Source organism: Telmatherina bonti, assembly GCF_933228915.1.
Source record: "Telmatherina bonti genome assembly, chromosome: 14".
NCBI classification, from domain to species: Eukaryota; Metazoa; Chordata; class Actinopteri; order Atheriniformes; family Telmatherinidae; genus Telmatherina; species Telmatherina bonti.
The window spans coordinates 6971900-6994704 of record NC_136612.1 but is presented as its reverse complement, the minus strand read 5'-3'; the positions used below and the strand labels follow the sequence as shown (position 1 = coordinate 6994704).

The 22805-nt window shown below is 54.8% G+C and overlaps 1 protein-coding gene across 1 annotated transcript in view; it reads right to left on the bottom strand.

Annotated features, from left to right (window-relative positions):
* The window catches only part of fbxl16 (F-box and leucine-rich repeat protein 16), a 60650-nt gene that overhangs the window by 9986 nt on the left and 27859 nt on the right, over positions 1 to 22805 (bottom strand). The window lies entirely within an intron of this gene.

The window sequence follows — 22805 nt, the reverse complement described above, 5'->3', positions numbered from 1 at the left end:
ATGTTCTGGGCTTTAGTGAGGTCAGGTCTGGTCCATGTCCTGGGGTTTGGAGAGGTCTGGTCTGGTCCATGTTCTGGGGTATAGTGAGGTCAGGTCTGGTCCATGTTCTGGGCTTTAGCGAGGTCAGGTCCGGTCCATGTTCTGGGGTTTGGAGAGGTCAGGTCTGGTCCATGTTCTGGGGTTTGGAGAGGTCAGGTCTGGTCCATGTTCTGGGGTTTGGAGAGGTCAGGTCTGGTCCATGTTCTGGGGTTTGGAGAGGTCTGGTCTGGTCCATGTTCTGGGGTATAGTGAGGTCAGGTCTGGTCCATGTTCTGGGCTTTAGCGAGGTCAGGTCCTTTCCATGTTCTGGGGTTTGGAGAGGTCAGGTCTGGTCCATGTTCTGGGGCTTGGAGAGGTCAGGTCTGGTCCATGTTCTGGGGTTTGGAGAGGTCAGGTCTGGTCCATGTTCTGGGGTTTGGAGAGGTCAGGTCTGGTCCATGTTCATGGGTTTGCAGAGGTCAGGTCTGGTCCATGTTCTGGGGTTTGGAGAGGTCAGGTCTGGTCCATGTTCTGGGCTTTAGTGAGGTCAGGTATGGTCCATGTTCTGGGATTTGGAGAGGTCAGGTCTGGTCCATGTTCTGGGGTTTGGAGAGGTCAGGTCTGGTCCATGTTCTGGGGTATAGTGAGGTCAGGTCTGGTCCATGTTCTGGGAGTTTGGAGAGGTCAGGTCTGGTCCATGTTCTGGGGTTTGGAGAGGTCAGGTCTGGTCCATGTTCTGGGGTTTGGAGAGGTCAGGTCTGGTCCATGTTCTGGGGTTTGCAGAGGTCAGGTCTGGTCCATGTTCTGGGGTTTGGAGAGGTCAGGTCTGGTCAATGTTCTGGGGTTTACAGAGGTCAGGTCTGGTCCATGTTCTGGGGTTTGGAGAGGTCAGGTCTGGTCCATGTTCTGGGGTTTAGAGGGGTCAGGTCTGGTCCATGTTCTGGGGTTTAGTGAGGTCAGGTCTGGTCCATGTTCTGGGCTTTAGTGAGGTCAGGACTGGTCCATGTTCTGGGGGTTTGGAGAGGTCAGGTCCGGTCCATGTTCTGGGGTATAGTGAGGTCAGGTCTGGTCCATGTTCTGGGCTTTAGTGAGGTCAGGTCTGGTCCATGTTCTGGGGTTTAGAGAGGTCAGGTCTGGTCCTTGTTCTGGGGTTTGGAGAGGTCAGGTCTGGTCCATGTTCTGGGCTTTAGTGAGGTCAGGTCTGGTCCATGTTCTGGGGTATAGTGAGGTCAGGACTGGTCCATGTTCTGGGGGTTTGGAGAGGTCAGGTCCGGTCCATGTTCGGGGGTATAGTGAGGTCAGGTCTAGTCCATGTTCTGGGCTTTAAGTGAGGTCAGGTCTGGTCCATGTTCTGGGGTTTGGAGAGGTCAGGTCTGGTCCATGTTCTGGGGTTTGGAGAGGTCAGGTGTGGTCCATGTTCTGGGGTTTGGAGAGGTCAGGTCTGGTCCATGTTCTGGGGTTTAGAGAGGTCAGGTCTGGTCCATGTTGTGGGGGTTTGGAGAGGTCAGGTCTGGTCCATATTCTGGGGTTTAGAGAGGTCTAGTCTGGTCCATGTTCTGGGGTTTGCAGAGGTCAGGTCTGGTCCATGTTCTGCGGGTTTGCAGAGGTCAGGTCTGGTCCATGTTCTGGGGTTTGGAGAGGTCAGGTCTGGTCCATGTTCTGGGGTTTGCAGAGGTCTGGTCTGGTCCATGTTCTGGGGTTTGGAGAGGTCAGGTGTGGTCCATGTTCTGGGGTTTGGAGAGGTCAGGTCTGGTCCATGTTCTGGGGTTTAGAGAGGTCAGGTCTGGTCCATGTTCTGGGGGTTTGGAGAGGTCAGGTCTGGTCCATATTCTGGGGTTTAGAGAGGTCTAGTCTGGTCCATGTTCTGGGGTTTGCAGAGGTCAGGTCTGGTCCATGTTCTGCGGGTTTGCAGAGGTCAGGTCTGGTCCATGTTCTGGGGTTTGGAGAGGTCAGGTCTGGTCCATGTTCTGGGGTTTGCAGAGGTCTGGTCTGGTCCATGTTCTGGGGTTTGGAGAGGTCAGGTCTGGTCCATGTTCTGGGGTTTGGAGAGGTCTGGTCTGGTCCATGTTCTGGGGTTTGGAGAGGTCAGGTCTGGTCCATGTTCTGGGGTTTGGAGAGGTCAGGTCTGGTCCATGTTCTGGGGTTTGCAGAGGTCCGGTCCGGTTCATGTTCTGGGGTATAGTGAGGTCAGGTCTGGTCCATGTTCTGGGCTTTAGTGATGTCAGGTCTGGTCCATGTTCTGGGGGTTTGGAGAGGTCAGGTCTGGTCCATGTTCTGGGGTTTAGAGAGGTCTGGTCTGGTCCATGTTTTGGGGTTTGCAGAGGTCAGGTCTGGTCCATGTTCTGGGGTTTGGAGAGGTCAGGTCTGGTCCATGTTCTGGGCTTTAGTGAGGTCAGGTCTGGTCCATGTTCTGGGGTTTGGAGAGGTCAGGTCTGGTCCATGTTCTGGGGTATCGTGAGGTCTGGTCTGGTCCATGTTCTGGGCTTTAGTGAGGTCAGGTCTGGTCCATGTTCTGGGGGTTTGGAGAGGTCAGGTCTGGTCCATATTCTGGGGTTTAGAGAGGTCTAGTCTGGTCCATGTTCTGGGGTTTGCAGAGGTCAGGTCTGGTCCATGTTCTGCGGGTTTGCAGAGGTCAGGTCTGGTCCATGTTCTGGGGTTTGGAGAGGTCAGGTCTGGTCCATGTTCTGGGGTTTGCAGAGGTCTGGTCTGGTCCATGTTCTGGGGTTTGGAGAGGTCAGGTCTGGTCCATGTTCTGGGGTTTGGAGAGGTCTGGTCTGGTCCATGTTCTGGGGTTTGGAGAGGTCAGGTCTGGTCCATGTTCTGGGGTTTGGAGAGGTCAGGTCTGGTCCATGTTCTGGGGTTTGCAGAGGTCCGGTCCGGTTCATGTTCTGGGGTATAGTGAGGTCAGGTCTGGTCCATGTTCTGGGCTTTAGTGATGTCAGGTCTGGTCCATGTTCTGGGGGTTTGGAGAGGTCAGGTCTGGTCCATGTTCTGGGGTTTAGAGAGGTCTGGTCTGGTCCATGTTCTGGGGTTTGCAGAGGTCAGGTCTGGTCCATGTTCTGGGGTTTGGAGAGGTCAGGTCTGGTCCATGTTCTGGGCTTTAGTGAGGTCAGGTCTGGTCCATGTCCTGGGGTTTGGAGAGGTCTGGTCTGGTCCATGTTCTGGGGTATAGTGAGGTCAGGTCTGGTCCATGTTCTGGGCTTTAGCGAGGTCAGGTCCGGTCCATGTTCTGGGGTTTGGAGAGGTCAGGTCTGGTCCATGTTCTGGGGTTTGGAGAGGTCAGGTCTGGTCCATGTTCTGGGGTTTGGAGAGGTCAGGTCTGGTCCATGTTCTGGGGTTTGGAGAGGTCTGGTCTGGTCCATGTTCTGGGGTATAGTGAGGTCAGGTCTGGTCCATGTTCTGGGCTTTAGCGAGGTCAGGTCCTTTCCATGTTCTGGGGTTTGGAGAGGTCAGGTCTGGTCCATGTTCTGGGGCTTGGAGAGGTCAGGTCTGGTCCATGTTCTGGGGTTTGGAGAGGTCAGGTCTGGTCCATGTTCTGGGGTTTGGAGAGGTCAGGTCTGGTCCATGTTCATGGGTTTGCAGAGGTCAGGTCTGGTCCATGTTCTGGGGTTTGGAGAGGTCAGGTCTGGTCCATGTTCTGGGCTTTAGTGAGGTCAGGTATGGTCCATGTTCTGGGATTTGGAGAGGTCAGGTCTGGTCCATGTTCTGGGGTTTGGAGAGGTCAGGTCTGGTCCATGTTCTGGGGTATAGTGAGGTCAGGTCTGGTCCATGTTCTGGGAGTTTGGAGAGGTCAGGTCTGGTCCATGTTCTGGGGTTTGGAGAGGTCAGGTCTGGTCCATGTTCTGGGGTTTGGAGAGGTCAGGTCTGGTCCATGTTCTGGGGTTTGCAGAGGTCAGGTCTGGTCCATGTTCTGGGGTTTGGAGAGGTCAGGTCTGGTCAATGTTCTGGGGTTTACAGAGGTCAGGTCTGGTCCATGTTCTGGGGTTTGGAGAGGTCAGGTCTGGTCCATGTTCTGGGGTTTAGAGGGGTCAGGTCTGGTCCATGTTCTGGGGTTTAGTGAGGTCAGGTCTGGTCCATGTTCTGGGCTTTAGTGAGGTCAGGACTGGTCCATGTTCTGGGGGTTTGGAGAGGTCAGGTCCGGTCCATGTTCTGGGGTATAGTGAGGTCAGGTCTGGTCCATGTTCTGGGCTTTAGTGAGGTCAGGTCTGGTCCATGTTCTGGGGTTTAGAGAGGTCAGGTCTGGTCCTTGTTCTGGGGTTTGGAGAGGTCAGGTCTGGTCCATGTTCTGGGCTTTAGTGAGGTCAGGTCTGGTCCATGTTCTGGGGTATAGTGAGGTCAGGACTGGTCCATGTTCTGGGGGTTTGGAGAGGTCAGGTCCGGTCCATGTTCGGGGGTATAGTGAGGTCAGGTCTAGTCCATGTTCTGGGCTTTAAGTGAGGTCAGGTCTGGTCCATGTTCTGGGGTTTGGAGAGGTCAGGTCTGGTCCATGTTCTGGGGTTTGGAGAGGTCAGGTGTGGTCCATGTTCTGGGGTTTGGAGAGGTCAGGTCTGGTCCATGTTCTGGGGTTTAGAGAGGTCAGGTCTGGTCCATGTTGTGGGGGTTTGGAGAGGTCAGGTCTGGTCCATATTCTGGGGTTTAGAGAGGTCTAGTCTGGTCCATGTTCTGGGGTTTGCAGAGGTCAGGTCTGGTCCATGTTCTGCGGGTTTGCAGAGGTCAGGTCTGGTCCATGTTCTGGGGTTTGGAGAGGTCAGGTCTGGTCCATGTTCTGGGGTTTGCAGAGGTCTGGTCTGGTCCATGTTCTGGGGTTTGGAGAGGTCAGGTGTGGTCCATGTTCTGGGGTTTGGAGAGGTCAGGTCTGGTCCATGTTCTGGGGTTTAGAGAGGTCAGGTCTGGTCCATGTTCTGGGGGTTTGGAGAGGTCAGGTCTGGTCCATATTCTGGGGTTTAGAGAGGTCTAGTCTGGTCCATGTTCTGGGGTTTGCAGAGGTCAGGTCTGGTCCATGTTCTGCGGGTTTGCAGAGGTCAGGTCTGGTCCATGTTCTGGGGTTTGGAGAGGTCAGGTCTGGTCCATGTTCTGGGGTTTGCAGAGGTCTGGTCTGGTCCATGTTCTGGGGTTTGGAGAGGTCAGGTCTGGTCCATGTTCTGGGGTTTGGAGAGGTCTGGTCTGGTCCATGTTCTGGGGTTTGGAGAGGTCAGGTCTGGTCCATGTTCTGGGGTTTGGAGAGGTCAGGTCTGGTCCATGTTCTGGGGTTTGCAGAGGTCCGGTCCGGTTCATGTTCTGGGGTATAGTGAGGTCAGGTCTGGTCCATGTTCTGGGCTTTAGTGATGTCAGGTCTGGTCCATGTTCTGGGGGTTTGGAGAGGTCAGGTCTGGTCCATGTTCTGGGGTTTAGAGAGGTCTGGTCTGGTCCATGTTTTGGGGTTTGCAGAGGTCAGGTCTGGTCCATGTTCTGGGGTTTGGAGAGGTCAGGTCTGGTCCATGTTCTGGGCTTTAGTGAGGTCAGGTCTGGTCCATGTTCTGGGGTTTGGAGAGGTCTGGTCTGGTCCATGTTCTGGGGTATAGTGAGGTCAGGTCTGGTCCATGTTCTGGGCTTTAGCGAGGTCAGGTCCGGTCCATGTTCTGGGGTTTGGAGAGGTCAGGTCTGGTCCATGTTCTGGGGTTTGGAGAGGTCAGGTCTGGTCCATGTTCTGGGGTTTGGAGAGGTCAGGTCTGGTCCATGTTCTGGGGTTTGGAGAGGTCTGGTCTGGTCCATGTTCTGGGGTATAGTGAGGTCAGGTCTGGTCCATGTTCTGGGCTTTAGCGAGGTCAGGTCCTTTCCATGTTCTGGGGTTTGGAGAGGTCAGGTCTGGTCCATGTTCTGGGGTTTGGAGAGGTCAGGTCTGGTCCATGTTCTGGGGTTTGGAGAGGTCAGGTCTGGTCCATGTTCTGGGGTTTGGAGAGGTCAGGTCTGGTCCATGTTCATGGGTTTGCAGAGGTCAGGTCTGGTCCATGTTCTGGGGTTTGGAGAGGTCAGGTCTGGTCCATGTTCTGGGGTTTGGAGAGGTCAGGTCTGGTCCACGTTCTGGGCTTTAGTGAGGTCAGGTCTGGTCCATGTTCTCGGGTATAGTGAGCTCTGGTCCGGTCCATGTTCTGGGCTTTAGTGAGGTCAGGTCTGGTCCATGTTCTGGGGTTTGGAGAGGTCAGGTCTGGTCCATGTTCTGGGGTTTGGAGAGGTCAGGTCTGGTCCATGTTCTGGGGTTTGGAGAGGTCATGTCTGGTCCATGTTCTGGGGTTTGGAGAGGTCGGGTCTGGTCCATGTTCTGGGGTTTGCAGAGGTCAGGTCTGGTCCATGTTCTGGGGTTTGGAGAGGTCAGGTCTGGTCCATGTTCTGGGGTTTGCAGAGGTCAGGTCTGGTCCATGTTCTGGGGGTTTGGAGAGGTCAGGTCTGGTCCATGTTCTGGGCTTTAGTGAGGTCAGGTCTGGTCCATGTTCTGGGGTTTGCAGAGGTCAGGTCTGGTCCATGTTCTAGGGTTTGGAGAGGTCTGGTCTGGTCCATGTTCTGGGGTTTGGAGAGGTCAGGTCTGGTCCATGTTCTGGGGTTTGGAGAGGTCAGGTGTGGTCCATGTTCTGGGGTTTGGAGAGGTCAGGTGTGGTCCATGTTCTGGGGTTTGGAGAGGTCAGGTCTGGTCCATGTTCTGGGGTTTAGAGAGGTCAGGTCTGGTCCATGTTGTGGGCTTTAGTGAGGTCAGGTCTGGTCCATGTTCTGGGGCTTGGAGAGGTCAGGTCTGGTCCATGTTCTGGGGTTTGGAGAGGTCAGGTCTGGTCCATGTTCCGGGGTTTGGAGAGGTCAGGTCTGGTCCATGTTCTTGGCTTTAATGAGGTCAGGTATGGTCCATGTTCTGGGGTTTGCAGAGGTCAGGTCTGGTCCATGTTCTGGGGTTTGGAGAGGTCAGGTCTGGTCCATGTTCTGGGGTTTGGAGAGGTCAGGTCTGGTCCATGTTCTGGGGTTTGGAGAGGTCAGGTCTGGTCCATGTTCTGGGGTTTGGAGAGGTCAGGTCTGGTCCATGTTCTGGGGTATAGAGAGGTCAGGTCTGGTCCATGTTCTGGGGTTTGGAGAGGTCAGGTCTGGTCCATGTTCTGGGCTTTAGTGAGGTCAGGTATGGTCCATGTTCTGGGATTTGGAGAGGTCAGGTCTCGTCCATGTTCTGGGGTTTGGAGAGGTCAGGTCTGGTCCATGTTCTGGGGTATAGTGAGGTCAGGTCTGGTCCATGTTCTTGGGGTTTGGAGAGGTCAGGTCTGGTCCATGTTCTGGGGTTTGGAGAGGTCAGGTCTGGTCCATGTTCTGGGGTTTGGAGAGGTCAGGTCTGGTCCATGTTCTGGGGTTTGCAGAGGTCAGGTCTGGTCCATGTTCTGGGGTTTGGAGAGGTCAGGTCTGGTCAATGTTCTGGGGTTTACAGAGGTCAGGTCTGGTCCATGTTCTGGGGTTTGGAGAGGTCAGGTCTGGTCCATGTTCTGGGGTTTAGAGGGGTCAGGTCTGGTCCATGTTCTGGGGTTTAGTGAGGTCAGGTCTGGTCCATGTTCTGGGCTTTAGTGAGGTCAGGACTGGTCCATGTTCTGGGGGTTTGGAGAGGTCAGGTCCGGTCCATGTTCTGGGGTATAGTGAGGTCAGGTCTGGTCCATGTTCTGGGCTTTAGTGAGGTCAGGTCTGGTCCATGTTCTGGGGTTTAGAGAGGTCAGGTCTGGTCCTTGTTCTGGGGTTTGGAGAGGTCAGGTCTGGTCCATGTTCTGGGCTTTAGTGAGGTCAGGTCTGGTCCATGTTCTGGGGTATAGTGAGGTCAGGACTGGTCCATGTTCTGGGGGTTTGGAGAGGTCAGGTCCGGTCCATGTTCGGGGGTATAGTGAGGTCAGGTCTAGTCCATGTTCTGGGCTTTAAGTGAGGTCAGGTCTGGTCCATGTTCTGGGGTTTGGAGAGGTCAGGTCTGGTCCATGTTCTGGGGTTTGGAGAGGTCAGGTCTGGTCCATGTTCTGGGCTTTAGTGAGGTCAGGTCTGGTCCATGTTCTGGGGTTTAGAGAGGTCAGGTCTGGTCCTTGTTCTGGGGTTTGGAGAGGTCAGGTCTGGTCCATGTTCTGGGCTTTAGTGAGGTCAGGTCAGGTCCATGTTCTGGGGTATAGTGAGGTCAGGACTGGTCCATGTTCTGGGGGTTTGGAGAGGTCAGGTCCGGTCCATGTTCTGGGGTATAGTGAGGTCAGGTCTGGTCCATGTTCTGGGCTTTAGTGAGGTCAGGTCTGGTCCATGTTCTGGGGTTTCGAGAGGTCAGGTCTGGTCCATGTTCTGGGGTTTGGAGAGGTCAGGTCTGGTCCATGTTCTGGGGTTGGAGAGGTCAGGTCTGGTCCATGTTCTGGGCTTTAGTGAGGTCTGGTCTGGTCCATGTTCTGGGCTTTAGTGAGGTCAGATCTGGTCCATGTTCTGGGGGTTTGGAGAGGTCAGGTCTGGTCCATGTTCTGGGGTTTAGAGAGGTCTAGTCTGGTCCATGTTCTGGGGTTTGCAGAGGTCAGGTCTGGTCCATGTTCTGCGGGTTTGCAGAGGTCAGGTCTGGTCCATGTTCTTGGGTTTGGAGAGGTTAGGTCTGGTCCATGTTCTGGGGTTTGGAGAGGTCAGATCTGGTCCATGTTCTGGGGTTTGGAGAGGTCAGATCTGGTCCATGTTCTGGGGTTTAGAGTGGTCAGGTCTGGTCCATGTTCATGGGTTTGCAGAGGTCAGGTCTGGTCCATGTTCTGGGGTTTGGAGAGGTCAGGTCTGGTCCATGTTCTGGGGTTTGGAGAGGTCAGGTCTGGTCCACATTCTGGGCTTTAGTGAGGTCAGGTCTGGTCCATGTTCTCGGGTATAGTGAGCTCTGGTCCGGTCCATGTTCTGGGCTTTAGTGAGGTCAGGTCTGGTCCATGTTCTCGGGTTTGGAGAGGTCAGGTCTGGTCCATGTTCTGGGGTTTGGAGAGGTCAGGTCTGGTCCATGTTCTGGGGTTTGGAGAGGTCAGGTCTGGTCCATGTTCTGGGCTTTAGTGAGGTCTGGTCTGGTCCATGTTCTGGGGTATAGTGAGGTCAGGTCTGGTCCATGTTCTGGGCTTTAGTGAGGTCAGGTCTGGTCCATGTTCTGGGGTTTGGAGAGGTCAGGTCTGGTCCATGTTCTGGGGTTTGGAGAGGTCAGGTCTGGTCCATGTTCTGGGGTTTGCAGAGGTCAGGTCTGGTCCATGTTCTGGGGTTTGGAGAGGTCAGGTCTGGTCCATGTTCTGGGGTTTAGTGAGGTCAGGTCTGGTCCATGTTCTGGGGTTTGCAGATGTCAGGTCTGGTCCATGTTCTGGGGTTTGGAGAGGTCAGATCTGGTCCATGTTCTGGGGTTTGGAGAGGTCAGGTCTGGTCCATGTTCTGGGGTTTGGAGAGGTCTGGTCTGGTCCATGTTCTGGGGTATAGTGAGGTCAGGTCTGGTCCATGTTCTGGGGTTTGGAGAGGTCAGGTCTGGTCCATGTTCTGGGCTTTAGTGAGGTCAGGTATGGTCCATGTTCTGGGCTTTAGTGAGGTCAGGTCTGGTCCATGTTGTGGGGTTTGGAGATGTCAGGTCTGGTCCATGTCCTGGGGTTTGGAGAGGTCAGGTCTGGTCCATGTTCTGGGGTTTGGAGAGGTCAGGTCTGGTCCATGTTCTGGGATTTAGTGAGGTCAGGTATGGTCCATGTTCTGGGGTTTGCAGAGGTCAGGTCTGGTCCATGTTCTGGGGTTTGGAGAGGTCAGGTCTGGTCCATGTTCTGGGGTTTGGAGAGGTCAGGTCTGGTCCATGTTCTGGGGTTTGGAGAGGTCAGGTCTGGTCCATGTTCTGGGGTTTGGAGAGGTCAGGTCTGGTCCATGTTCTAGGGTTTGCAGAGGTCCGGTCCGGTTCATTTTCTGGGGTATCGTGAGGTCTGGTCTGGTCCATGTTCTGGGCTTTAGTGAGGTCAGGTCTGGTCCATGTTCTGGGGGTTTGGAGAGGTCAGGTCTGGTCCATATTCTGGGGTTTAGAGAGGTCTAGTCTGGTCCATGTTCTGGGGTTTGCAGAGGTCAGGTCTGGTCCATGTTCTGCGGGTTTGCAGAGGTCAGGTCTGGTCCATGTTCTGGGGTTTGGAGAGGTCAGGTCTGGTCCATGTTCTGGGGTTTGCAGAGGTCTGGTCTGGTCCATGTTCTGGGGATTGGAGAGGTCAGGTCTGGTCCATGTTCTGGGGTTTGGAGAGGTCAGGTCTGGTCCATGTTCTGGGGTTTGAAGAGGTCCGGTCCGGTTCATGTTCTGGGGTATAGTGAGGTCAGGTCTGGTCCATGTTCTGGGCTTTAGTGATGTCAGGTCTGGTCCATGTTCTGGGGGTTTGGAGAGGTCAGGTCTGGTCCATGTTCTGGGGTTTAGAGAGGTCTGGTCTGGTCCATGTTCTGGGGTTTGCAGAGGTCAGGTCTGGTCCATGTTCTGGGGTTTGGAGAGGTCAGGTCTGGTCCATGTTCTGGGCTTTAGTGAGGTCAGGTCTGGTCCATGTTCTGGGGTTTGGAGAGGTCTGGTCTGGTCCATGTTCTGGGGTATAGTGAGGTCAGGTCTGGTCCATGTTCTGGGCTTTAGCGAGGTCAGGTCCGGTCCATGTTCTGGGGTTTGGAGAGGTCAGGTCTGGTCCATGTTCTGGGGTTTGGAGAGGTCAGGTCTGGTCCATGTTCTGGGGTTTCGAGAGGTCAGGTCTGGTCCATGTTCTGGGGTTTGGAGAGGTCTGGTCTGGTCCATGTTCTGGGGTATAGTGAGGTCAGGTCTGGTCCATGTTCTGGGCTTTAGCGAGGTCAGGTCCTTTCCATGTTCTGGGGTTTGGAGAGGTCAGGTCTGGTCCATGTTCTGGGGTTTGGAGAGGTCAGGTCTGGTCCATGTTCTGGGGTTTGGAGAGGTCAGGTCTGGTCCATGTTCTGGGGTTTGGAGAGGTCAGGTCTGGTCCATGTTCATGGGTTTGCAGAGGTCAGGTCTGGTCCATGTTCTGGGGTTTGGAGAGGTCAGGTCTGGTCCATGTTCTGGGGTTTGGAGAGGTAAGGTCTGGTCCACGTTCTGGGCTTTAGTGAGGTCAGGTCTGGTCCATGTTCTCGGGTATAGTGAGCTCTGGTCCGGTCCATGTTCTGGGCTTTAGTGAGGTCAGGTCTGGTCCATGTTCTCGGGTTTGGAGAGGTCAGGTCTGGTCCATGTTCTGGGGTTTGGAGAGGTCAGGTCTGATCCATGTTCTGGGGTTTGGAGAGGTCAGGTCTGGTCCATGTTCTGGGCTTTAGTGAGGTCAGATCTGGTCCATGTTCTGGGCTTTAGTGAGGTCAGGTCTGGTCCATGTTCTGGGGTTTGGAGAGGTCAGGTCTGGTCCATGTTCTGGGGTTTGGAGAGGTCAGGTCTGGTCCATGTTCTGGGGTTTGCAGAGGTCAGGTCTGGTCCATGTTCTGGGGTTTGGAGAGGTCAGGTCTGGTCCATGTTCTGGGGTTTAGTGAGGTCAGGTCTGGTCCATGTTCTGGGGTTTGCAGATGTCAGGTCTGGTCCATGTTCTGGGGTTTGGAGAGGTCAGATCTGGTCCATGTTCTGGGCTTTAGTGAGGTCAGGTCTGGTCCATGTTCTGGGGTTTGGAGATGTCAGGTCTGGTCCATGTCCTGGGGTTTGGAGAGGTCAGGTCTGGTCCATGTTCTGGGGTTTGGAGAGGTCAGGTCTGGTCCACGTTCTGGGGTTTGGAGAGGTCAGGTCTGGTCCATGTTCTGGGGTTTGGAGAGGTCAGGTCTGGTCCATGTTCTCGGGTTTGCAGAGGTCTGGTCCGGTTCATTTTCTGGGGTATAGTGAGGTCAGGTCTGGTCCATGTTCTGGGCTTTAGTGAGATCAGGTCTGGTCCATGTTCTGGGGGTTTGGAGAGGTCAGGTCTGGTCCATGTTCTGGGGTTTAGAGAGGTCTGGTCTGGTCCATGTTCTGGGCTTTAGTGAGGTCAGGTCTGGTCCATGTTCTGGGGGTTTGGAGAGGTCAGGTCTGGTCCATATTCTGGGGTTCAGAGAGGTCTAGTCTGGTCCATGTTCTGGGGTTTGCAGAGGTCAGGTCTGGTCCATGTTCTGCGGGTTTGCAGAGGTCAGGTCTGGTCCATGTTCTGGGGTTTGGAGAGGTTAGGTCTGGTCCATGTTCTGGGCTTTAGTGAGGTCAGGTCTGGTCCATGTTCTGGGGTTTGGAGAGGTCTGGTCTGGTCCATGTTCTGGGGTTTGGAGGGGTCAGGTCTGGTCCATGTTCTGGGGTTTGGAGAGGTCAGGTCTGGTCCATGTTCTGGGGTATAGTGAGGTCAGGTCTGGTCCATGTTCTGGGGTTTGGAGAGGTCAGGTCTGGTCCATGTTCTGGGCTTTAGTGAGGTCAGGTATGGTCCATGTTCTGGGCTTTAGTGAGGTCAGGTCTGGTCCATGTTCTGGGGTTTGGAGAGGTCAGGTCTGGTCCACGTTCTGGGGTTTGGAGAGGTCAGGTCTGGTCCATGTTCTGGGGTTTGGAGAGGTCAGGTCTGGTCCATGTTCTCGGGTTTGCAGAGGTCTGGTCCGGTTCATTTTCTGGGGTATCGTGAGGTCAGGTCTGGTCCATGTTCTGGGCTTTAGTGAGATCAGGTCTGGTCCATGTTCTGGGGGTTTGGAGAGGTCAGGTCTGGTCCATGTTCTGGGCTTTAGTGAGGTCAGGTCTGGTCCATGTCCTGGGGTTTGGAGAGGTCAGGTCTGGTCCATGTTCTGGGGTTTGGAGAGGTCAGGTCTGGTCCACGTTCTGGGGTTTGGAGAGGTCAGGTCTGGTCCATGTTCTGGGGTTTGGAGAGGTCAGGTCTGGTCCATGTTCTCGGGTTTGCAGAGGTCTGGTCCGGTTCATTTTCTGGGGTATCGTGAGGTCAGGTCTGGTCCATGTTCTGGGCTTTAGTGAGATCAGGTCTGGTCCATGTTCTGGGGGTTTGGAGAGGTCAGGTCTGGTCCATGTTCTGGGGTTTAGAGAGGTCTGGTCTGGTCCATGTTCTGGGCTTTAGTGAGGTCAGGTCTGGTCCATGTTCTGGGGGTTTGGAGAGGTCAGGTCTGGTCCATATTCTGGGGTTTAGAGAGGTCTAGTCTGGTCCATGTTCTGGGGTTTGCAGAGGTCTGGTCTGGTCCATGTTCTGCGGGTTTGCAGAGGTCAGGTCTGGTCCATGTTTTGGGGTTTGGAGAGGTTAGGTCTGGTCCATGTTCTGGGGTTAGGAGAGGTCACGTCTGGTCCATGTTCTGGGGTTAGGAGAGGTCAGGTCTGGTCAGTGTTCTGGGGTTTGGAGAGGTCAGGTCTGGTCCACGTTCTGGGCTTTAGTGAGGTCAGGTCTGGTCCATGTTCTGGGGTTTGGAGAGGTCAGGTCTGGTTTATGTTCTGGGGTTTGCAAAGGTCAGGTCTGGTCCATGTTCTGGGGTTTGGAGAGGTCAGGTCTGGTCCATGTTCTGGGCATTAGTGAGGTCAGGTCTGGTCCATGTTCTTGGGTATAGTGAGGTCAGGTCTGGTCCATGTTCTGGGCTTTAGTGAGGTCAGGTCTGGTCCATGTTCTGGGGGTTTGGAGAGGTCAGGTCTGGTCCATGTTCTGGGGTTTGGAGAGGTCAGGTCTGGTCCATGTTCTGGGGTTTGGAGAGGTCAGGTCTGGTCCATGTTCTTGGGTTTGGAGAGGTCAGGTCTGGTCCATGTTCTGGGGTTTGGAGAGGTCTGGTCTGGTCCATGTTCTGGGGTTTGGAGAGGTCAGGTGTGGTCCATGTTCTGGGGTTTGCAGAGGTCAAGTCTGGTCCATGTTCTGGGGTTTGGAGACGTCAGGTCTGGTCCATGTCCTGGGGTTTGGAGAGGTCAGGTCTGGTCCATGTTCTGGGCTTTAGTGAGGTCAGGTCTGGTTCATGTTCTGGGCTTTAGTGAGGTTAGGTCTGGTCCATGTTCTGGGGTTTGGAGAGGTCAGGTCTGGTCCATGTTCTGGGGTTTGGAGAGGTCAGGTCTGGTCCATGTTCTGGGGTTTGCAGAGGTCCGGTCCGGTTCATGTTCTTGGGTATAGTGAGGTCAGGTCTGGTCCATGTTCTGGGCTTTAGTGAGGTCAGGTCTGGTCCATGTTCTGGGGGTTTGGAGAGGTCAGGTCTGGTCCATGTTCTGGGGTTTGGAGAGGTCTGGTCTGGTCCATGTTCTGGGGTTTGCAGAGGTCAGGTCTGGTCCATGTTCTGGGGTTTGCAGAGGTCAGGTCTGGTCCATGTTCTGGGCTTTAGTGAGGTCAGGTCTGGTCCATGTTCTGGGGTTTGGAGAGGTCAGGTCTGGTCCATGTTCTGGGGTTTGGAGAGGTCAGGTCTGGTCCACGTTCTGGGCTTTAGTGAGGTCAGATCTGGTCCATGTTCTGGGGTTTGGAGAGGTCAGATATGGTCCATGTTCTGGGGTTTAGAGCGGTCAGATCTGGTCCATGTTCTGGGGTTTGGAGAGGTCAGGTCTGGTCCATGTTCTGGGGTTTGGAGAGGTCAGGTCTGGTCCACGTTCTGGGCTTTAGTGAGGTCAGATCTGGTCCATGTTCTGGGGTTTGGAGAGGTCAGATCTGGTCCATGTTCTGGGGTTTAGAGCGGTCAGGTCTGGTCCATGTTCTGGGGTTTGGAGAGGTCAGGTCTGGTCCATGTTCTGGGCTTTAATGAGGTCAGGTCTGGTCCATGTTCTGGGGTTTGCAAAGGTCAGGTCTGGTCCATGTTCTGGGGTTTGGAGAGGTCAGGTCTGGTCCATGTTCTGGGGTTTGGAGAGGTCAGGTCTGGTCCATGTTCTGGGGTTTAGAGAGGTCTGGTCTGGTCCATGTTCTGGGGTTTGCAGAGGTCAGGTCTGGTCCATGTTCTGGGGTTTGCAGAGGTCAGGTCTGGTCCATGTTCTGGGCTTTAGTGAGGTCAGGTCTGGTCCATGTTCTGGGGTTTGGAGAGGTCTGGTCTGGTCCATGTTCTGGGGTTTGGAGAGGTCAGGTCTGGTCCATGTTCTGGGGTTTGGAGAGGTCAGGTCTGGTCCATGTTCTGGGGTTTGCAGAGGTCCGGTCCGGTTCATGTTCTGGGGTATAGTGAGGTCAGGTCTGGTCCATGTTCTGGTCTTTAGTGAGGTCAGGTCTGGTCCATGTTCTGGGGGTTTGGAGAGGTCTTGTCTGGTCCATGTTCTGGGGTTTGCAGAGGTCAGGTCTGGTCCATGTTCTGGGGTTTGCAGAGGTCAGGCCTGGTCCATGTTCTGGGCTTTAGTGAGGTCAGGTCTGGTCCATGTTCTGGGGTTTGGAGAGGTCTGGTCTGGTCCATGTTCTGGGGTATAGTGAGGTCAGGTCTGGTCCATGTTCTGGGCTTTAGCGAGGTCAGGTCTGGTCCATGTTCTGGGGTTTGGAGAGGTCAGGTCTGGTCCATGTTCTGGGGTTTGCAGAGGTCCGGTCCGGTTCATGTTCTCGGGTATAGTGAGGTCAGGTCTGGTCCATGTTCTGGGCTTTAGTGAGGTCAGGTCTGGTCCATGTTCTGGGGGTTTGGAGAGGTCAGGTCTGGTCCATGTTCTGGGGTTTGGAGAGGTCTGGTCTGGTCCATGTTCTGGGGTTTGCAGAGGTCAGGTCTGGTCCATGTTCTGGGGTTTGCAGAGGTCAGGTCTGGTTCATGTTCTGGGCTTTAGTGAGGTCAGGTCTGGTCCATGTTCTGGGGTTTGGAGAGGTCAGGTCTGGTCCATGTTCTGGGGTTTGGAGAGGTCAGGTCTGGTCCACGTTCTGGGCTTTAGTGAGGTCAGATCTGGTCCATGTTCTGGGGTTTGGAGAGGTCAGGTCTGGTCCATGTTCTGGGGTTTGCAGAGGTCCGGTCCGGTTCATGTTCTTGGGTATAGTGAGGTCAGGTCTGGTCCATGTTCTGGGCTTTAGTGAGGTCAGGTCTGGTCCATGTTCTGGGGGTTTGGAGAGGTCAGGTCTGGTCCATGTTCTGGGGTTTGGAGAGGTCTGGTCTGGTCCATGTTCTGGGGTTTGCAGAGGTCAGGTCTGGTCCATGTTCTGGGGTTTGCAGAGGTCAGGTCTGGTCCATGTTCTGGGCTTTAGTGAGGTCAGGTCTGGTCCATGTTCTGGGGTTTGGAGAGGTCAGGTCTGGTCCATGTTCTGGGGTTTGGAGAGGTCAGGTCTGGTCCACGTTCTGGGCTTTAGTGAGGTCAGATCTGGTCCATGTTCTGGGGTTTGGAGAGGTCAGATATGGTCCATGTTCTGGGGTTTAGAGCGGTCAGATCTGGTCCATGTTCTGGGGTTTGGAGAGGTCAGGTCTGGTCCATGTTCTGGGGTTTGGAGAGGTCAGGTCTGGTCCACGTTCTGGGCTTTAGTGAGGTCAGATCTGGTCCATGTTCTGGGGTTTGGAGAGGTCAGATCTGGTCCATGTTCTGGGGTTTAGAGCGGTCAGGTCTGGTCCATGTTCTGGGGTTTGGAGAGGTCAGGTCTGGTCCATGTTCTGGGCTTTAGTGAGGTCAGGTCTGGTCCATGTTCTGGGGTTTGCAAAGGTCAGGTCTGGTCCATGTTATGGGGTTCGGAGAGGTCAGGTCTGGTCCATGTTCTGGGGTTTGGAGAGGTCAGGTCTGGTCCATGTTCTGGGGTTTAGAGAGGTCTGGTCTGGTCCATGTTCTGGGGTTTGCAGAGGTCAGGTCTGGTCCATGTTCTGGGGTTTGCAGAGGTCAGGTCTGGTCCATGTTCTGGGCTTTAGTGAGGTCAGGTCTGGTCCATGTTCTGGGGTTTGGAGAGGTCTGGTCTGGTCCATGTTCTGGGGTTTGGAGAGGTCAGGTCTGGTCCATGTTCTGGGGTTTGGAGAGGTCAGGTCTGGTCCATGTTCTGGGGTTTGCAGAGGTCCGGTCCGGTTCATGTTCTGGGGTATAGTGAGGTCAGGTCTGGTCCATGTTCTGGTCTTTAGTGAGGTCAGGTCTGGTCCATGTTCTGGGGGTTTGGAGAGGTCAGGTCTGGTCCATGTTCTGGGGTTTGGAGAGGTCTGGTCTGGTCCATGTTCTGGGGTTTGCAGAGGTCAGGTCTGGTCCATGTTCTGGGGTTTGCAGAGGTCAGGCCTGGTCCATGTTCTGGGCTTTAGTGAGGTCAGGTCTGGTCCATGTTCGGGGGTTTGGAGAGGTCTGGTCTGGTCCATGTTCTGGGGTATAGTGAGGTCAGGTCTGGTCCATGTTCTGGGCTTTAGCGAGGTCAGGTCTGGTCCATGTTCTGGGGTTTGGAGAGGTCAGGTCTGGTCCATGTTCTGGGGTTTGCAGAGGTCCGGTCCGGTTCATGTTCTGGGGTATAGTGAGGTCAGGTCTGGTCCATGTTCTGGTCTTTAGTGAGGTCAGGTCTGGTCCATGTTCTGGGGGTTTGGAGAGGTCAGGTCTGGTCCATGTTCTGGGGTTTGGAGAGGTCTGGTCTGGTCCATGTTCTGGGGTTTGCAGAGGTCAGGTCTGGTCCATGTTCTGGGGTTTGCAGAGGTCAGGCCTGGTCCATGTTCTGGGCTTTAGTGAGGTCAGGTCTGGTCCATGTTCTGGGGTTTGGAGAGGTCTGGTCTGGTCCATGTTCTGGGGTATAGTGAGGTCAGGTCTGGTCCATGTTCTGGGCTTTAGCGAGGTCAGGTCTGGTCCATGTTCTGGGGTTTGGAGAGGTCAGGTCTGGTCCATGTTCTGGGGTTTGCAGAGGTCCGGTCCGGTTCATGTTCTGGGGTATAGTGAGGTCAGGTCTGGTCCATGTTCTGGGCTTTAGTGAGGTCAGGTCTGGTCCATGTTCTGGGGGTTTGGAGAGGTCAGGTCTGGTCCATGTTCTGGGGTTTGGAGAGGTCTGGTCTGGTCCATGTTCTGGGGTTTGCAGAGGTCAGGTCTGGTCCATGTTCTGGGGTTTGCAGAGGTCAGGTCTGGTCCATGTTCTGGGCTTTAGTGAGGTCAGGTCTGGTCCATGTTCTGGGGTTTGGAGAGGTCAGGTCTGGTCCATGTTCTGGGGTTTGGAGAGGTCAGGTCTGGTCCACGTTCTGGGCTTTAGTGAGGTCAGATCTGGTCCATGTTCTGGGGTTTGGAGAGGTCAGGTCTGGTCCATGTTCTGGGGTTTGCAGAGGTCCGGTCCGGTTCATGTTCTTGGGTATAGTGAGGTCAGGTCTGGTCCATGTTCTGGGCTTTAGTGAGGTCAGGTCTGGTCCATGTTCTGGGGGTTTGGAGAGGTCAGGTCTGGTCCATGTTCTGGGGTTTGGAGAGGTCTGGTCTGGTCCATGTTCTGGGGTTTGCAGAGGTCAGGTCTGGTCCATGTTCTGGGGTTTGCAGAGGTCAGGTCTGGTCCATGTTCTGGGCTTTAGTGAGGTCAGGTCTGGTCCATGTTCTGGGGTTTGGAGAGGTCAGGTCTGGTCCATGTTCTGGGGTTTGGAGAGGTCAGGTCTGGTCCACGTTCTGGGCTTTAGTGAGGTCAGATCTGGTCCATGTTCTGGGGTTTGGAGAGGTCAGATATGGTCCATGTTCTGGGGTTTAGAGCGGTCAGATCTGGTCCATGTTCTGGGGTTTGGAGAGGTCAGGTCTGGTCCATGTTCTGGGGTTTGGAGAGGTCAGGTCTGGTCCACGTTCTGGGCTTTAGTGAGGTCAGATCTGGTCCATGTTCTGGGGTTTGGAGAGGTCAGATCTGGTCCATGTTCTGGGGTTTTGAGCGGTCAGGTCTGGTCCATGTTCTGGGGTTTGGAGAGGTCAGGTCTGGTCCATGTTCTGGGCTTTAGTGAGGTCAGGTCTGGTCCATGTTCTGGGGTTTGCAAAGGTCAGGTCTGGTCCATGTTCTGGGGTTTGGAGAGGTCAGGTCTGGTCCATGTTCTGGGGTTTGGAGAGGTCAGGTCTGGTCCATGTTCTGGGGTTTAGAGAGGTCTGGTCTGGTCCATGTTCTGGGGTTTGCAGAGGTCAGGTCTGGTCCATGTTCTGGGGTTTGCAGAGGTCAGGTCTGGTCCATGTTCTGGGCTTTAGTGAGGTCAGGTCTGGTCCATGTTCTGGGGTTTGGAGAGGTCTGGTCTGGTCCATGTTCTGGGGTTTGGAGAGGTCAGGTCTGGTCCATGTTCTGGGGTTTGGAGAGGTCAGGTCTGGTCCATGTTCTGGGGTTTGCAGAGGTCCGGTCCGGTTCATGTTCTGGGGTATAGTGAGGTCAGGTCTGGTCCATGTTCTGGTCTTTAGTGAGGTCAGGTCTGGTCCATGTTCTGGGGGTTTGGAGAGGTCAGGTCTGGTCCATGTTCTGGGGTTTGGAGAGGTCTGGTCTGGTCCATGTTCTGGGGTTTGCAGAGGTCAGGTCTGGTCCATGTTCTGGGGTTTGCAGAGGTCAGGCCTGGTCCATGTTCTGGGCTTTAGTGAGGTCAGGTCTGGTCCATGTTCTGGGGTTTGGAGAGGTCTGGTCTGGTCCATGTTCTGGGGTATAGTGAGGTCAGGTCTGGTCCATGTTCTGGGCTTTAGCGAGGTCAGGTCTGGTCCATGTTCTGGGGTTTGGAGAGGTCAGGTCTGGTCCATGTTCTGGGGTTTGCAGAGGTCCGGTCCGGTTCATGTTCTGGGGTATAGTGAGGTCAGGTCTGGTCCATGTTCTGGGCTTTAGTGAGGTCAGGTCTGGTCCATGTTCTGGGGTTTGGAGAGGTCTGGTCTGGTCCATGTTCTGGGGTTTGCAGAGGTCAGGTCTGGTCCATGTTCTGGGGTTTGCAGAGGTCAGGTCTGGTCCATGTTCTGGGGTTTGCAGAGGTCAGGTCTGGTCCATGTTCTGGGCTTTAGTGAGGTCAGGTCTGGTCCATGTTCTGGGGTTTGGAGAGGTCAGGTCTGGTCCATGTTCTGGGGTTTGGAGAGGTCAGGTCTGGTCCACGTTCTGGGCTTTAGTGAGGTCAGATCTGGTCCATGTTCTGGGGTTTGGAGAGGTCAGATCTGGTCCATGTTCTGGGGTTTAGAGCGGTCAGGTCTGGTCCATGTTCTGGGGTTTGGAGAGGTCAGGTCTGGTCCATGTTCTGGGGTTTGGAGAGGTCAGGTCTGGTCCACGTTCTGGGCTTTAGTGAGGTCAGATCTGGTCCATGTTCTGGGGTTTGGAGAGGTCAGATCTGGTCCATGTTCTGGGGTTTAGAGCGGTCAGGTCTGGTCCATGTTCTGGGGTTTGGAGAGGTCAGGTCTGGTCCATGTTCTGGGCTTTAGTGAGGTCTGGTCTGGTCCATGTTCTGGGGTTTGCAAAGGTCAGGTCTGGTCCATGTTCTGGGGTTTGGAGAGGTCAGGTCTGGTCCATGTTCTGGGGTTTGGAGAGGTCAGGTCTGGTCCATGTTCTGGGGTTTAGTGAGGTCAGGTCTGGTCCATGTTCTGGGGTTTAGAGAGGTCTGGTCTGGTCCATGTTCTGGGGTTTGCAGAGGTCAGGTCTGGTCCATGTTCTGGGGTTTGCAGAGGTCAGGTCTGGTCCATGTTCTGGGCTTTAGTGAGGTCAGGTCTGGTCCATGTTCTGGGGTTTGGAGAGGTCTGGTCTGGTCCATGTTCTGGGGTTTGGAGAGGTCAGGTCTGGTCCATGTTCTGGGGTTTGGAGAGGTCAGGTCTGGTCCATGTTCTGGGGTTTGCAGAGGTCCGGTCCGGTTCATGTTCTGGGGTATAGTGAGGTCAGGTCTGGTCCATGTTCTGGGCTTTAGTGAGGTCAGGTCTGGTCCATGTTCTGGGGGTTTGGAGAGGTCAGGTCTGGTCCATGTTCTGGGGTTTGGAGAGGTCAGGTCTGGTCCATGTTCTGGGGTTTACAGAGGTCAGGTCTGGTCCATGTTCTGGGGTTTGCAGAGGTCAGGTCTGGTCCATGTTCTGGGCTTTAGTGAGGTCAGGTCTGGTCCATGTTCTGGGGTTTGGAGAGGTCTGGTCTGGTCCATGTTCTGGGGTATAGTGAGGTCAGGTCTGGTCCATGTTCTGGGCTTTAGCGAGGTCAGGTCCGGTCCATGTTCTGGGGTTTGGAGAGGTCAGGTCTGGTCCATGTTCTGGGGTTTGGAGAGGTCAGGTCTGGTCCATGTTCTGGGGTTTGGAGAGGTCAGGTGTGGTCCATCTTCTGGGGTTTGGAGAGGTCAGGTCTGGTCCATGTTCATGGGTTTGCAGAGGTCAGGTCTGGTCCATGTTCTGGGGTTTGGAGAGGTCAGGTCTGGTCCATGTTCTGGGGTTTGGAGAGGTCAGGTCTGGTCCACGTTCTGGGCTTTAGTGAGGTCAGGTCTGGTCCATGTTCTCGGGTATAGTGAGCTCTGGTCCGGTCCATGTTCTGGGCTTTAGTGAGGTCAGGTCTGGTCCATGTTCTGGGGTTTGGAGAGGTCAGGTCTGGTCCATGTTCTGGGGTTTGGAGAGGTCAGGTCTGGTCCATGTTCTGGGGTTTGGAGAGGTCAGGTCTGGTCCATGTTCTGGGCGTTAGTGAGGTCAGGTCTGGTCCATGTTCTGGGGTATAGTGAGGTCAGGTCTGGTCCATGTTCTGGGCTTTAGTGAGGTCAGGTCTGGTCCATGTTCTGGGGTTTGGAGAGGTCAGGTCTGGTCCATGTTCTGGGGTTTGGAGAGGTCAGGTCTGGTCCATGTTCTGGGGTTTGGAGAGGTCAGGTCTGGTCCATGTTCTGGGGTTTGCAGAGGTCCGGTCCGGTTCATGTTCTGGGGTATAGTGAGGTCAGGTCTGGTCCATGTTCTGGGCTTTAGTGAGGTCAGGTCTGGTCCATGTTCTGGGGGTTTGGAGAGGTCAGGTCTGGTCCATGTTCTGGGGTTTAGAGAGGTCTGGTCTGGTCCATGTTCTGGGGTTTGCAGAGGTCAGGTCTGGTCCATGTTCTGGGGTTTGCAGAGGTCAGGTCTGGTCCATGTTCTGGGCTTTAGTGAGGTCAGGTCTGGTCCACGTTCTGGGGTTTGGAGAGGTCTGGTCTGGTCCATGTTCTGGGGTATAGTGAGGTCAGGTCTTGTCCATGTTCTGGGCTTTAGCGAGGTCAGGTCCGGTCCATGTTCTGGGGTTTGGAGAGGTCAGGTCTGGTCCATGTTCTGGGGTTTGGAGAGGTCAGGTCTGGTCCATGTTCTGGGGTTTGGAGAGGTCAGGTCTGGTCCATGTTCTAGGGTTTGCAGAGGTCCGGTCCGGTTCATGTTCTGGGGTATCGTGAGGTCAGGTCTGGTCCATGTTCTGGGCTTTAGTGAGGTCAGGTCTGGTCCATGTTCTGGGGGTTTGGAGAGGTCAGGTCTGGTCCATGTTCTGGGCTTTAGTGAGGTCAGGTCTGGTCCATGTTCTGGGGGTTTGGAGAGGTCAGGTCTGGTCCATGTTCTGGGGTTTAGAGAGGTCTGGTCTGGTCCATGTTCTGGGGTTTGCAGAGGTCAGGTCTGGTCCATGTTCTGGGGTTTGGAGAGGTCAGGTCTGGTCCATGTTCTGGGCTTTAGTGAGGTCAGGTCTGGTCCATGTTCTGGGGTTTGGAGAGGTCTGGTCTGGTCCATGTTCTGGGGTATAGTGAGGTCAGGTCTGGTCCATGTTCTGGGCTTTAGCGAGGTCAGGTCCGGTCCATGTTCTGGGGTTTGGAGAGGTCAGGTCTGGTCCATGTTCTGGGGTTTGGAGAGGTCAGGTCTGGTCCATGTTCTGGGGTTTGGAGAGGTCAGGTCTGGTCCATGTTCTGGGGTTTGGAGAGGTCAGGTCTGGTCCATGTTCATGGGTTTGCAGAGGTCAGGTCTGGTCCATGTTCTGGGGTTTGGAGACGTCAGGTCTGGTCCATGTTCTGGGCTTTAGTGAGGTCAGGTCTGGTCCATGTTCTGCGGGTTTGGAGAGGTCAGGTATGGTCCATGTTCTGGGGTTTGGAGAGGTCTGGTCTGGTCCATGTTC